Source organism: Pinus tabuliformis, chromosome 7 (assembly GCF_031772625.1).
Source record: "Pinus tabuliformis cultivar Carrire ecotype Pingquan chromosome 7, CPIR1, whole genome shotgun sequence".
Classification (NCBI taxonomy): Eukaryota; Viridiplantae; Streptophyta; class Pinopsida; order Pinales; family Pinaceae; genus Pinus; species Pinus tabuliformis.
The window spans coordinates 289,305,278-289,322,672 of NC_142293.1; positions in this window are offsets into that span (position 1 = coordinate 289,305,278).

The window sequence follows — 17,395 nt, forward strand, 5'->3', positions numbered from 1 at the left end:
GCAAGTTTCTATTTTTAGACTGCCAGGCTAAAAATAGAACAACCGAATATTATTGTCTCATAATAATATTTGGACTATAAACATTATCTTATCCTCTTGGAGCACTTCAGTTTGAGCTACAAATGGGCACATGCACCTGTAAGAAGGAAATATGATTTCTTTGTGGGTTAGTTGAGCTATTGCATGCAGGACTTCAGTTAGAACTCATGTGGTTGAGTTTTGTTGGAGTTGACTGTGGAGTTGATGGAGTTGTGTTCAGTTTGACTTGGTTGAACTAGTTGTATTTTAGTCTAACTAAAGAATACACTAGTGATGAGTTGTGTGAATTAAATATTAATTAATTCACTAATTAATAACTCATAATGCAACTGAAGAATACATTAGTTAACTCAATGCATGTACAGTTCAGTGGAGACAGGTGTTAGAGGTTGATATTGCTATCAGTTGTGACTATAGTTGTGCATGAGATCTTGCACAATCAATGGGATTGAGTTATGCTAATGAGGATTGTGCAGTGTGGGCAAATACTAAGGCAATTATAGCTTGTTCTCACGTGATTTTCACATTGGATTGTGCAGTGGAGGTAGGCAAGCAGCGGAGAAGATTTGAACCTGTGACTTGTTCGGATCTGAGCTAGTTTTATGTGTAACAGGTGGAGATAGTACTGAGTACTTGTGAGGAGTATTGTACTATGTATTGTTACATGTTCTCAATCATTATAATATACAGATAGTGTGGGGTTTTCAGCTGTATGCTTTCCCCGGGTTATATACTGTGTTAATGTGTGCATGCGATTGATGTTTCATTGTTTTTAATGCTGCTAAATTGATGATCAACATAGAGGAGGTTATGTATTATGCATGTATTCTGCAATAGTGTATAATTGGGATAATCTCTGTGAATAAGTGTCATATTATTCAAAATTTCTACAAAGGATGATGAAACACTTCCTTCCGATATATCATCTTGAACAAATTTTTCTTGAGAAATGGAGATTTCCTCCAAATTTTGAATTAAAGTTTGAACTTCGGGAACCTCTATAGGTATTTTTGAAGAAGTTTGGCCAACAAGCTTTAGAAGTGTGCTAGGAGTTTTGTTGGTTGTTTGGGCAAATTCAGATCTTGGATTTGGAGATTTAGAATGTGATCTAGAAGTTGGTAGTGATTTTGAGGGAGATTGATTCTTAGAATGACTTTTCAATTTAGGATTAGATATTCTTTCCATTCATAGTGTGAGGCTCTCCTTCTACACCAAAAATACTCAGCGATCGAAATGCTCTGCCTTAACATTAAGGAAAACCACCTGGTTAGGTACTTCATGCAACTCCTTTTCCATTTGGAATGATGGCTCCAACTGGGATTACGAGACTAGTTTCCCTTAAAAAAAGTTATAAAAATGGATGAGATATATAAGTGCGGAGATAATGATGTAAATTAAACTAAGAAATAAAGAATAAATAGACTTACAATATCTATCCTGAGAAATCTTTTTCTATATATGTGACTTTAGAAAGAACTCACATTTAACGTGATAATATAGATCACCAAGTCATTTATGAGGATAAAATGAATGAAGATAACTAATTTAATTAAATATTTATTTAAATTAACTGAATAAAATCATTGATTCATTTCACATATAACATATCGTTGTTCATGCATACACATTAAAATATTTCAATCAAACACATCAATAATGATAAAAGCTTAATTGCGTGCAAAAACATATAAGATAAAGACAATTAAAATAACCTTTCAACTCATAAACATAGTACTAATACATAGATAGTAGTACCCGATATATGTTGACTCTACTCACAAGTAAAACAATAACAATTTTTCTTTCTATTAATATCACTTCAAGTTATAGTAGAGCAAACCAACATATTTCTTGCCAAAATTTAGAACCTCTTCTTAATATCAATAAAGGGGATTTATAGTCTCTAATGCAAATACAAATATAGTAAAGTACCATAAAAGATTGTAGTGGTTTTAACAAACCACACTTGAGAAAAATTAAGAACACAATAATAGATTTCAGTTGTAACAACTTGACTATGACTGAGATGAAGTCTTCTCTCCCATATGTTGTTGAAGTTCACATATATATGTCATTGGCATTAATTCAGGTGGAAAATGAGGTTGTATGCACATTCATGCAGTTAATATTGCACCATTAAGTGTCGAAACCATATGGGTGGTTGTGTCATAGAGACATCTTAGCACCAACCATTGATTATGAGGTTTAACTAAGAAATTCCAATGGCATTCCAAGTCAACCTTTGCAGCTTCTTAATGTTCTCAGCCTTCTACTTTGAACACTCCTGCCATGTTTTAGTTAACAATTTCGCATCGGGAAAAGTATCCTCACAATAGTATGAAATTAGGTTGGCCTATAATAATCTGTTACTGATAAATTCAATGAGATTAATTGAAATATCCTTGGCACTGAAGATTGTCATTTATGCATGCTTGAGTTTTATTTCCCACTATTGGAAAACAATTTTTTATGTGATTCTTCAATTTTAGGGAGCTCAGCTGATCTCCCTTGTTGTTGAGAAAGGAGATTGTTTAGTTCTCCTGCTTCCTTTTTAAATTCAGCTATCTCAGTATTCACGTTTAATTACTCAATCTTTTATTGAAGTTCCTATATTTAAGTATTCTTTCCCTTCAGATCAAATTCATGTTGAAGCTTCAAGTCATTTAAGTTATTTTACAGTTCTACAAGTTGTGCTTGCCACTGTTAAGCAATAATTTGTTTTTCATTCTCAAAACAATGTTCTAAGTGAATAATCCTTTCATCTTTATCCCTTAGGAGTTGTTGTACTTCAAAGGCTTTATCAATAGTAACACTGGCATATGCTCCTGCAAATTGTGAAAGCCTCCCAAGGTCCTCAGGAGGAGTAGCTTGAGCATCTTTCCAAATTAATTCAAAGGAAGCATTACCAAGGACTAAGGACATGGTATGTTCAATTCTCCTTCTTTTTCTTTGTCTGCTAACCACAACTTTATATGTTGGACTATAAAACATATCAAGAGGAGGAATTTCTTCAATTTTTAAAATGACCTCAACGATCTGGTATACCGAGATGACTTTGAAATCATCAATGTCTAGAGATTTATCGAAAGCCTCACCAATAAGCGAGGTCTTCCCTATAAATTCATGGGTCTGTGTAATATTCATCTGCAATGGAGTCTTCAGACTTTTAGGATTTGTCTCTTTTGTGAACTGCTCCCATATTGCATCTAGATTTTTATCTGTTAGAGTTTCTTCTGCCTGAGAAGAGGAGGGAATACCTATCTCTTTTATCTGACATACATTAGGGAATTGTGTTTTACTAACTGGGACTTTATCCTTCTCTTTGTTTTTTTGATGAAGAATCAATAAATTGATAGGCAAGTGGGATCTCCTTTTATTCTTGTACTAATCAAACTGAATCAATTCTTCAGGAATTAACGTTGATGCTACTTGTTTCTCAACCTTTGAATAGATATAAGATGATTCAAATAAATCATCAAACTTATTTAGCTCATTTTTGAATTTCCCAAGTTTTTCCTGTGCTGTGACATTCTTGGCAATATCATTAGGATCATATTGTCTATTGGGGATAGTTGGGAAATTTAGGCATTTAATTTGCTCAATCTCAAGATTAGCATGCCTAAAATTATCAAGAGCATAGATACCACATTGAATAGGAAAGGTAGGCCACATTGTCTTTTTAGCATCCTTCAAAAGATTTGAAAGACCATTCCCTATAGTTTCGTAGGCTACCTATCAGGTTAAGAGTTTATCGTGAACATAAAGGGGCAACACGTGAGGTTTTGCAAGACTGTCGAAGATCCATATATAAGTCAAGGATTCTTCTCCAAACCATCTTCCAATTGATAATAAATCATTATTGGCTCCAGGTGAAACCCTAGGAGTCTTCCCTACAAAGACACTTTGGTGGATGGGAAGCACTACTCCATGGAAAATTTTATAGAAAAGAGGTTTGTATTTAGATTCCTAGAGTATTTTATGATAGGTGTAGGGTCTTATATCGTCCATTACCATCCCATTGATGTAAAATCAAAGGTGAAACATATAACATCCATTTTATACGTGCTAATATAGAAATGGGGAACAATGTTTGGGAAAAAACTGTGTTTGCTCCTAGAATCCAAGATTTGAGTGGATAAAATGTTAGATAATATTTTTCCCCAATCCATTATATAACCATCAGAGGCAACATCAATTAGTGGTACCCATTGGTCTAAGAATTGATTGGTATTAAAGTAACCATAGATTCTACATATCATAGCAGCTATATAACAGAATGGCCCAACAAGGGAAGCAATATAATACATACCCTTATCCTCATGCTTGTGTTTGTTGGCATCCGTTATCAATTCTTTGATGACCTTTGGCTGATCCTCATGTCCATTCATGATTTTTTCTACAAATTGCCTATCATATTTTTCCTTTGGTTGTGTTAGATGATGCATTTTGGTCAAATCATTGTTGTTCAACAACCTGATAAATGTGTCCCTCTTACTCATGAAATTTCTATCTGAAATATTCATATGTTCGATAACCCATTTAACCATATATGTATAGGGCATGTGTTGGGATGGGCTGCAATTCTATGCAGGAATCAATTGGCGACATCACTCTGAGTAGTTTCAAAAACAGGGGTAAAATAATTGGTCATAGCTATTTTATATATCCTCATGGGTTGTTCATATTCAAAGAGTTTATAAATGGCTTCCCAAGAAGAGCTTCTAGCATCGGCAGTGCAGTCTGTATCTAATAATAATGTAGAAATTTCATTAGCTTCAGGTGAAGGAGAAACAGACTGTTTTTGAACAATGGGTTTCTTCCCAAGTTTAGTTTCCCTAAACATATCTGCTGAGCTTTTATTATCGGGACTATCCTGCAAAGGAAAACATGAGAATTAACTGATGAAATATTTAGAGTGAATAACCAATTTCATATTAATTCATGTCTTTATGAGAAAAATCTAGTGATATTGATCCACAATAATGAAATCCTTTAAAACTTTGAAATCATAAATTCGTTACATTTGGTCATTAAATGATAAAATGTGGGTTCACATGGGCTTTTGTACACATCAACATATTGGAGGATTATATCAGAGAAATGTTATGGTTGTACCTCTGAAAGTTGTGATATTCTTACTTTTCGATGGGATTTTATTATTAAAATGTAACGACTAAAAATATAAGCGGGAAGGGATATAAGAGGTCATGTATCACGGGTTGAAAAGAGTGGTAGTTAATAGGAAGTTCTGATATGGAAGTTATGATATGGATAGGAGGGGTTTATTGGAGGATCAAGGGATTGGGAATATCGGAGATCAACGATATAAGGATATCGAAGTATCAGAGATGTCATATACTAGACGACATGCAAAAAGGGATATTTGATGATCGGAGGAAAATTGAACAGAAGTTCTCGTCTTCTTGATCTCTAGATACCGACAATTCGCAGGAGTATATCATCCTAGGGCAGGATGAATCGAGGATCGCTTCATCGATTCCATTTAAAATGCCATCTTGAGTGGTGATAGCCCCACCCCGTACTACATTACTTAATGAAAAGAGGAACCAGACTGTAATGTAGTACGTGGCAGGTCTATCACCACTCAAGACGACGTATTAACTGGAATCGATGAAGTGACCCTCGATTCGTCCTGCCCCAGGATGATATACTCCTGCCAATCGTCAATATCTGGAGATCAAGAAGAAGAGAACCTGTTCAATTTGCCTCTGCAACTACAACGAGTCTGAAGAAGTGAGAAAGATACCTGGATGTGGCCACATGTTTCACATGGTTTGTATCATAAATGGCTTCGAAGCCCCAACTACCTAGATAGGCCTCAGAATCTTCCCGACCCTTCTCCTACAACGACCCCCAATAATCTAATTCCTAGTGTCGCACTTCAGCCATCTTACGGCCAGCCCCAACCTATCTTCTGACAGGGTGACACGCGGTTTAAAGAAAAACAATGATCGTTATCAAATCGATAGCGATGAATTAAGTTCTATGATTTGTTCGGTAAAGAAATGTTGAACCAAGAAAAATTAACCACCAAATATTGAAATTAAAAGAATGGAAAAAAACTAAATAACACAATTTAACACTTAACATTAAATTTAACCATCATATATTGAAATTAAGGAAATTAACAAATTGAAAAAAAAATCAGTAACATAACTTATTATTTAAAATTATTTTTATTTTACAAATCATTTAATTTTATTTTATTTTAAAAAGAATTGGCCATGGGTTGAGCTGGTGAGAGTGTGACATTGGTCTCTTTCAATAACTGCCATAATAATTTCTAGATTCCTATATATACTCTTCATCAAAATCAAGGTTATTTCAACCTATAACCTTCTAACATATAATTTCACTGTCATTGTCATATAAGCATGCCCCATAAGCTATTTCTGAGATAACTAATAGAAAGTATTAATTCAACTTATCACTAAAATCTAATACTAAGGTTCGCGGATTACCTAAAGCCATAGTTTCATTAGAGAACCCAACTTATTATTGAAATAAGAAATAATATTTAATCTAGCTAATCGAAAAAGAGAAAGTATTGTTTCAACTAATCAATGCAATTCTAATACTAGGGCTTGGGGATTACCTAAAACCATAGTAACGTTAGAAAACCAAGCCTTCTTAACTCCAGATCTACTAGTGTGAGAGGGATCAATACTCTAAGATGGAAGCAATCCTCTCTTAAAGAGAAATGAGATTTGATCCTTCCTCTACTATTGTGAGAGGGATCAAGACTCTAAGATGGAAGCAATCCTCTTTTAAAGAGAAATGAGATTTGATCCTTCTTCTACTAGTGTGAGAGGGATCGAGGCTCAGTATTGTTTCAACTAATCAATACAATTCTAATACTATGGCTTGGGGATTACCTAAAACCATAGTAACGTTAGAAAACCAAGCCTTCTTAACTCCATATCTACTAGTGTGAGAGGGATCAAGACTCTAAGATGGAAGCAATCCTCTCTTAAAGAGAAACGAGATTTGATCCTTCCTCTACTACTGTGAGAGGGATCAAGACTCTAGGATGGAAGCAATCCTCTTTTCAAGAGAAATGAGATTTGATCCTTCTTCTACTAGTGTGAGAGGGATCGAGACTCTAAGATGGAAGCAATCCTCTTTTAAAGAGAAACGAGATTTGATCCTTCTTCGCTCTTGTATATTTGGTGTTAATATAGATGTAGGCTTGTAGGATATATATAGTTCTTCTTACATAAGAATACCATCGGAAAAACCATGAGTTTTAAAAAACGTAGAGTGGAAAACCACCAACAATATTAAATTTTAATTTAATTTAATTTTTTATTTAATTTTTATTTCTATGTAACTTGATCCAGTCAAAATATCTACTTAACAATTATTAGTTTATTTTCTAAGAATTGATTGGTATTAGAGTAACCATAGATTCTACATATCATAGCAGCTATATAAAAGAATGGCCCAACAAGGGAAGCAATATAATACATACCCTTATCCTCATGCTTGTGTTTGTTGGCATCCGTTATCAATTCTTTGATGACCTTTGGCTGATCCTCATGTCCATTCATGATTTTTTCTACAAATTGCCTATCATATTTTTCCTTTGGTTGTGTTAGATGATGCATTTTGGTCAAATCATTGTTGTTCAACAACCTGATAAATGTGTCCCTCTTACTCATGAAATTCCTATCTGAAATATTCATATGTTCTATAACCCATTTAACCATATCTATATAGGGCATGTGTTGGGATGGGCTGCAATTCTATGCAGGAACCAATTGGCGACATCACTCTGAGTAGTTTCAAAAACAGGGGTAAAATAATTGGTCATAGCTATTTTATATATCATCATGGGTTGTTCATATTCAAAGAGTTTATAAATGGCTTCCCAAGAAGAGCTTCTAGCATCGGCAGTGCAGTTTGTATCTAATAATAATGTAGAAATTTCATTAGCTTCAGGTGAAGGAGAAACAGATTGTTTTTGAACAATGGGTTTCTTCCCAAGTTTAGTTTCCCTAAACATATCTGCTGAGCTTTTATTATCGGGACTATCCTGCAAAGGAAAACATGAGAATTAACTGATGAAATATTTAGAGCGAATAACCAATTTCATATTAATTCATGTCTTTATGAGAAAAATCTAGTGATATTGATCCACAATAGTGAAATCCTTTAAAACTTTGAAATCATAAATTCGTTACATTTGGTCATTAAATGATAAAATGTGGGTTCACATGGGCTTTTGTACACATCAACATATTGGAGGATTATATCAGAGAAATGTTATGGTTGTACCTCTGAAAGTTGTGATATTCTTACTTTTCGATGGGATTTTATTATTAAAATGTAACGACTAAAAATATAAGTGGGAAGGGATATAAGAGGTCATGTATCACGGGTTGAAAAGAGTGGTAGTTGATAGGAAGTTCTGATATGGAAGTTACGATATGGATAGGAGGGGTTTATTGGAGGATCAAGGGATTGGGAATATCGGAGATCAACGATATCAGGATATCAAAGTATCAAAGATGTCATATACTAGACGACATGCAAAAAGGGATATTTGATGATCGGAGGAAAATTGAACAGAAGTTCTCGTCTTCTTGATCTCTAGATTCCGACAATTCGCAGGAGTATATCATCCTGGGGCAGGATGAATCGAGGGTCGCTTCATCGATTCCATTTAAAATGCCATCTTGAGTGGTGATAGCCCCACCCCGTACTACATTACTTAATGAAAAGAGGAACCAGACTGTAATGTAGTACGTGGTAGGGCTATCACCCCTCAAGATGACGTATTAACTGGAATCGATGAAGTGACCCTCGATTCGTCCTGCCCCAGGATGATATAGTCCTGCCAATCGCTAGTATCTGGAGAACTCTTGTTCAATTTGCCTCTGCAACTATGAGTCAAAAGAAGTGAGAAATATATGTGGATGTGGCCACATGTTTGATGTGGTTTGTATCAATAAATGGCTTCAAAGCCACCCCATATGCCCCAACTACCGAAATTGGCCTCACAATCTTCCCCACCCTTCTCCCACAACGACCCCCAATAATCCAATTCCTAGAGTGATTAGCCTCAAAATATTCCCCACCCTTCTCCCACAACGACCCCCAGTAATCCAATTCCTAGTGTAGTACTTTAGCCATCTTCCCGCTGTCACCTTGGTGATAGCTTGTTCTTAACATGTTTTTTCATTGTTTTGTTTTTTATTCTTCTCAGTCATCGAGCAGGGGTCATCCAACGTTCTCTTCCTCTTTACAACGCCATGCTAAAATCACAGGCAAGCTTTATCCACCCTCGTAATCCTTTTGTATGCTAACGCTGCGGTATACAGGGTGTCAGTTTGAATTATAGGTAATCATATTTTTATTCTAGTGTTGTTCCAAACATTAAATTGGATGAACAACATGGGAGAAAAGTTATTCAATTATTATTGTTTAGATTTTTTTACTTAGGTAGAGTTGAGATCATTAAATTAGACGAATATGGTAACACAGTATGGTAATACAATTGGATTATTCTTTTGTAGAAATTTTCTTAATACAAAGATCTTTTAAATATTATCATTGTTAAAACCTAACATTATTAAGCAGGAGTAGACTGTTCTTACTGCTGGAGACAATGAGACAATTGGAATTCCCTAATCTCACTCTAAGTCCAATGTGAAATATAATGCTCAAATACATTGCTCCACATAACTAGATGTTGTCATACACTTATTGTTTATATTTTCATTTTACATTACCAAATGCTAGAATTTTTATAAAATTTTGATAGTTTTCCAATTTATATCTACATTTTCATTTACAAAACCAATTACTGGAGAACTATTTTATGAATCTATGGGCGTTGACTACGTAGTGTCAACGTTGTAATGTTGCAGAAAATGGCAAAAAAATGGTTGGAATTTATTTTCATTTTATTTTTTTGTCCAAAATAAATTAAATAACAAGAAAAAAATTAGATAAAAAGGATGTTTAAATAATATTAATGGTAGAAAAAAATTCAATGCAATTCAAAAGTTATTTAAAACACTTAAAAACGCAATAACTATATTTGTTACGGTTTGCCAATAGTGGGAGAGGAATTCTTGTACCTTCATTATCAGATTGGTGTGGAACCTAGACGGTCACGTAGTGCAGTCATCTTGAATTCAACGCAACATGTTTCACATGAAACAAACAATATATGATTCCAAAAGTGAGTTCTATCCACTTTCCCAAATAGGGGAATTTGAAAAAAAATGACAACCCAGTCAACAATGAATACTACTAATGTGGCACTAACTAGGAAGGTGATGTGGACGTTGACTTGGTCAAATAATTTCTTGGTGAATTATATAATGACAAGTGTCACTTTGTTATTTGTCAAAATTTTGTGGTTTTTCATTAGTTGGAATGATGGCAAACCACAGGCTGACATGTGGCCCAGCCTGAGGCTGCCACGTGGCAGCCCGAGAGGCCACCAAAAATAGTTCCATAGATAGAGTGGAGGCAATGGTGGTCGAACTAGTGACCTCCCAACACTAACACAACAGCTTTACCAACCGTATGGGGTGTGATCTATATTTAAAGTTTGTTGCCATGATATTTGGAGGTTGGGCGCAAACTTAACTGCCCCATGTGAAAACTTTTGTTATTTACCCGCCAACATATTATGTGGCCACCTTGAAAACCACAATCACTTGACCGACAGGGTAACTACCCCATGTTCCCACTGCTTCAACTAACCGCTAGGGTGTTGTAATTGTCGGGGGAAAGGGGCTAGCGTTTGGGGCTATCCCCTAAGCGCATTTCCCCTCCCATATGACCCTATTTTCAGTGTTTTTGGGCCTCCGTGGCTATATTATATGTTCGACAAATCCACCAAGGTTTTGGTAGAGTTGGTGGCCCGTTAGACGAAAATGAGGGTCGGTGCCTGATTTTGGGAAAATTGTAGAGAAAATAGTGGAGAAACTAGGAGAGGTCATAACTTATCCAATTTTTTGACCAAATTGGGTGCAAAAAGAGGCTAGGTAGCTATTTTTGGACATTTTGGACTCATTGGAGCAAGTTTCAGAAGCATTTCAACATTGTAAACATGCCTTTTTACACATTTTAGCATAATAGAGAGGCCTAAACCATTGGAATATGGACCTAGGAGGGGTGAACTCCTTCATCATGTTCCTATTGTGATGTGTTATTGGTGATGTTTTGTACATTTATCTACTCCTATGCAGTTTTTATTTTATGTTAAATTTCTCATAAAAACTCATTTTTCACTTGAAAAACTCATGAATCCTTAAGCACATGATTAGCATTTTGTTTAAAATCATAGCAGGATCTTAGAACAACAAAACTAATATTCTTAATTAGATCAGTCGAGTATGTGAGAAGGTGTCAGGGCATGATCAAGTAGGGTGATCTATTATCATATCATCAATGTTATCTAAAATGTAGGGCATCAAGTAAATTGTGAATGTCGATGAGAGGATCCATCAAATTGAGAAGAGCATCAATGTAATGAGTTTTGTTACGAAGCGGAGTGTGATATAAGAAAAATCACATCTCACAAAACAATGTTACAACCTATTTGAAGATAAAAATTCTTGGAGTGACTTTCAAGCACAAGTGTATGTAGTAATCGGCGAATAAAATGAAATGTTGAAGAATGTACAGAGAAAAAGAAGAGAGGACGCTAGTGTTGTCACCCCGGATTCAACCACTAGAATAGTGGAGAATGATATCAGTATGGGGGAAGAGTTGAAACCCAAGATAAAGGCATCAGAAGAATTTTTAAGGCCCTTATAGAGATTTGTAGATGAGGAGATTTCCTCATGGAAGGAGGATTGTGTGGCTTGACACAAGCCACAATTTTCGATTCCAGGCCTATTGGATCCTATTTTTTGTTTTTATTTTTATTTTGCTAACTAAAGAACCGCGTAGGAGGATATAGGAGCATAGAAGGGGTAGATGGTGTGTAGTAAAGGGAGGGGGCGTAGGAAGAAGAAGTAAGGTGTAGGAAGGTACCACATGTGAAGGATGTGTTAGTGTCTAGAGATAGAGATGCATGCAAGGAAGGTTAGATAGTTAGGATTTTGCAGTTGTGTTGAAGGTGGAGAGTGATATCGTGGTAGGGGAAGTTACAAAAATTTTATAAGAAAAGGAAGGTTTGCAAAGTGGAGAAATAAGGTGTTATATACTTTCAAAGGATTTTTAAGCATGCATGGGATATCTAAGTTAAGGGCTCAAAGGATAGTTGGAGAGATGTTTAAGAAGGTTGGGAACATTCGAGGATCCACCAGGAAGAGGTAAATGGGGATGTTGTAGATAGATTAGAGATTACAAGTTTGATCATTGGAATATATGATGATATGTTGGCTCATGAAGGGGAAGTTTAATTCTATGCATGTATATTCTATGTTGTGTTTGTAGGCTTGAGTATTTTATTTGAGTTTGTAGCTACTCTGGAGCACTTGATATAAAGGTGATCATATCCAGTAAATTTTGAGTGGTTTTGTATCGAATCTTTGTGCTTTCCTTTTTGTATGTTGTGTAGAGATTAATGGCCGATGATATTGATTATATTAAATCTTCATTACAATGGCTCACACATTTCGTGTATATGATAAAGCAATATAACAGATGGCTAATTTTCCTATCATATTTTGGTTAATTTTTGAATGTATATTTTTTCTTATCGTGTGCTAGTTTAACATGTATCTCACATTTCACTACAACTTTAAGTACATATGAATGACTAAATGATTACCCTAATGAAGGTCTAGCAGTGTATTAATGCTTGATAGCATGTCTATAAAAAATAATGTTTGTTGTTGTTAATGTCATCCAAAATGTTGAAATGTGTAAGTTGTTTTGTATCTTAATGCATTGTCATTTTTTATTCACGTGCTAACTAGTAAATAAAAGAGTTTAGAGGTCCTATGTAGAGCACATTCTTAGGAGGATGGTTAAGTGTTTTTCTAATGTCAGTCTAGAGTATTAAATTGTTGACAATCCTATCATATTGTGGAAACTCGGTTTTGAAAGTCACCCATCAACATCTCGGGATAGACTCCACCCACACTATGGGTGTTACCAAAAAGGGTCGATGCTAAGCATGTTTTTGGTTGTCACTGCAAAATAAATCCCAGCCCTATTAGAATCACACTTGCCAACATGACCGCATCCATAAGTGTTTCTTAAGATTTAATTTACTTTTACCAAATATGGGGATTTATTTATGGTTCATAATCTTAACATGAAATTTTGTATAGTTTGGTGATGTCAGAGCATCGACCCACCCCAAAATGAAATCCATTTCAAGAAACTTCTAGAAGGAGCAATGTGGCAGTTGTTGAGGAGGAAACGAATTTTCCTTACTTCTTATGTGATTTTGAAATGTTTATAACACTCTTGAAAGTTGTCATAGTAGAGGAAAATATTCCTCATTCTATAAAGTTTTATTTCTTTAAAAGTAGTACCTGAAAATTATCAATATGGTGGCCATTTTCAATGTAATATTAGGGCGAAAGAGAGGGACAACATAGTTTTGAGTGAGGTTGAATGGCATCAACCCTAGAGAGTCCATATATATGAAATCATTTTTTGTCTATGAATATCGTGTGTCTCTGTTGAATCCAATCATTGTCTAGTTTTTGATTCGGCAGTCGGACCACAACAAAAAGAAAATGCGGGAAAGAGTTCCAACTAGCTTGACCTCCCACTCGAGTGGGATCTAGTTATCGAGTTACGCCCCACACTAGTGGAGATCAACCATGAAGGAAAATAAGGCTTGACTCATGACCTATGATGTTATGGAGATTGGACATAGCATGAGGCGTGAATGATGGTCTAGTGTCATTCTAACAGGATCAGATCATGAAGGTTTTGGGGATCAAATTAATTGTTGGTTCTATTGCCTCAGAATTATGAAGAGAGAGTAGAATGTTTGGGCCCTAACCCATATTTTACTTGATTGGAGCTACGAGGAGTAGAGGAAGCTTCAAAGGTTATATAGGAGGTGAATTGAGATGCCGAAAGTCCGATATAGAGGATGAGAGATAGTGAGGTGTTAGTAAGGCATGGTTATAGCTCACTGTTGAGCATGAGGACAAGCTTAATGATACATGTGGAAAAGTATATTGAGGTTGCAAATGGATGATATGTAACAATAAAGATACATGATCAAGAGATCATGAATTTTTTGAAGTGTGAAATTTTGATGCAAGAGCCTCAACTCACTCCAAAATAAAATTAGCTTAAAGAAGCTTTCACAAGGTTCAATGTGGCAATCATTGATCATGATATGAAAATCCCTTTTATTTTAAGTATTTTAAATGTTTAGAAGCATATCTAAGGTTTTCATGGCAGAGGATGAGAATCTTCATTTTGTTAAGTTTTGTTCCCTCAAAAGGACTGCCTCCAAATTGTTAGGACGACAACCATTTTCAATGTAATATCAGGCCAAAAGAGAGGGATAAAGTAATTTAGAGTTAGATTGAATGGCGTCAGACCGAGAGAGGCCATATATATGTAATCATTTTTTTCTATAAACATCATGTGTGTCTATTGAATCCAATCCTTGTTTTGATTTTTTTTGCTGTGTAGTGTTTTCGTTTCTCACACACAGCACAAACCCTAACCAGAGAGAGTGTTATAGAGAACTTGATAAGGAAGTTGGGCCACAACATAAATAAAATGCAGGAAAGAGTTTTAACCAACCCAAACTCTGAATTATGTGGGATCTAGTTGTCTGGTCAAGCCCCACACTAATCGGGATCATCCACAAAGGGAAAGAAGAGTCGAACCCTAACTTGTGATGTGATGGAGAATCAGTCAAGCAAACGGGTGAATGATGTTGTCACATCATTCTAACATGATCAAATGATGAGGGTTTTGGGTTTTGAATGAATTATTGTTTCTGTTGCTGCAAAATTACGTAGAGAGAGAAGAATGCATAGGCCTTAACCCACAAGCTCCGAGATTAGAGCCACTAGGGGTTCGAAATGAGGGGAACCCTAGAATTGGTATTCATCATTTTGGGTAGTTTTTGTTATGATCTTAGGCCTAGAGAGGAATCTTCTATGGTTTACATAAGTAACCAACATTCTTTTTGTTACTTTTGAGAAAATGTGAATGATTATGTTTTCTTATTAGTCCCATATATGTTGCATGTGTTATCGTATCCAAAACAACAATCACAAATGTCATTGTTGGAATCTTGAAATGAATTCTATGATCATAAAATATCCCATCAAAAATGATTTTTCCAATATATATAATTGATGGGTTTTTTTATCCAGCCAAGGCATGATATTTATGGGATTCAAGGTTCAAATCCTCATGGGTCAAACATATATATATTATAAAAAATAACATAGGTATAGTCTAACTTATAGAAGAAATGATATTTTTCACAACATTTTTTTGATTAATTTTAATAAAGAATGGGGTTAGATTTTTTAAAATTTGATTTTAAGTTGTCGAATCTATAGAAATCAAATGACACTCATTAATGCATTCAAAAATGTATTTTAGACAACAAAAAATCAGAGTCTTGCTAGAGATTATGTAGCTTGGTGAAAAGCTATTTTCATTTATAAGTTAGACTAAGCCAATAACATACACACATTTTGAAAAAATATGTAACAAGATTCGTAGTCATGAGATTGATTCATAATTTTCCATGGACAATTTTAACATATAAAGAGACTTTTGTACAATATCACGGGTGGATACTATGGCTTATCAATACCACATGCCCCATAAAAACACAACTCATTTCAAAATGAAATATTTTATATATAGTTTAATTAAATTAAATTTTATCATTTTTGTAACTGAATTGAAAATTAAGAAATCGTAACTATTTTTTTTTATATAAATTTCAAGCCTCTACATTTTATGAATATTTTGTAAAGTTAAATTTTGTCGTCTATCTATTAATTATTGATAATTAAATCAAAACTGTGAGAGTAGTGTTCCAAAATAGACAAGTTTTGGACATGATATTTTTAAAAATAATGCTTGTTTAATCTATATTTTATGAAGCAATAAAGTAAAATTAATAATATGATAATTTCCATTATTTCTCCATAATGTTTTTTCCAACCATCTTGGGAGTTTTAAAAGAGTTACAATCTTAAAACATTTATAGGAACTTTAATCATAAAACATTTCCTCAAATATTTTAGCTTATTTAATGGAAACCCAAATCGTAGAAATTTAAAAAAATAAGAAAAATTAAAATAGATTTTGACTTACTTTAAAAAAATATTAAGTGATGATATGATATTGTTCACTCGTTAAGACATTTCATTGAACTAATTTTCAATATCCCCTTATTTTTGCAAATTTGTTATTTTTTTATCATTTAGTTTCTTTTTCCAAATAATAAATGATCTTAAAATTAAATTATTTTCATTTTTAAATATTTATTTAATTATGTATATTTATATAAAAAAATTATTGAAAGAAATCATTATTAAAATACATAGGCATACTATAAAAGAATTAATATAAAAAATAATTCAATTGACTTTAAGAAATAATTCGGAAAAGAGAGTTTTTCGATGCTCGATGAGGTGTTCCCTAAAAGAGGGGAAACAAAAAGATGTGGAAAAAGGGAAAATATTAGATAAAATTTAGATGAAATATTATGAGAAAGGTCAAAGCATGCCGCACTGAAGAGAGGGGAAAGTGATATAAGGAGGACAAGGAAACTAATTGACTAAACAAATAAGTGATTTTAAATTGTTGTGGTTTTTATTTTTGTTAGGATGTTAGTGTTTTAATTTTTTATCAAGAATATTAGGAAGAAAATAATGTTTAGCTTTCAATAGGTGTAGAGGAAAGACGAAAAATAAGAGACAAAATTTTATGAGGCCTATTTAAGGTATTAAAATTCTTTTTAATTTTAAAACATATTTAAATGAAATTTATTATAGATTTATTATAATTGAGATTTGATTATAGGTTATTAAAATTAGAATATTTTGTTAGAATTAATATTTAATAAATTTCATATAAAAGTAAGAAAAACTATTTGATTTGACTAAAAGTAACATTACGTTGTGTTATTACCAATTTTTGAAATGTGTATTTTAAAATCTTTTCTAAGTTGTAATGTTTGTGGTGTCTATGTAAATATTTTGACTAAATCAAATTAAATAAAAATAAAAAAAAAATAAAAAACATAAAAGGAAATAAACTAATAATTGTTAAGTAGATATTTTGACTGGATCAAGTTACATAGAAATAAAAATAAAATTAAATTTTAAATTAAATTAAAATTTAATATTGTTGGTGGTTTTCCACTCTACGTTTTTTAAAACTCGTGGTTTTTCCGATGGTATTCTTATGTAAG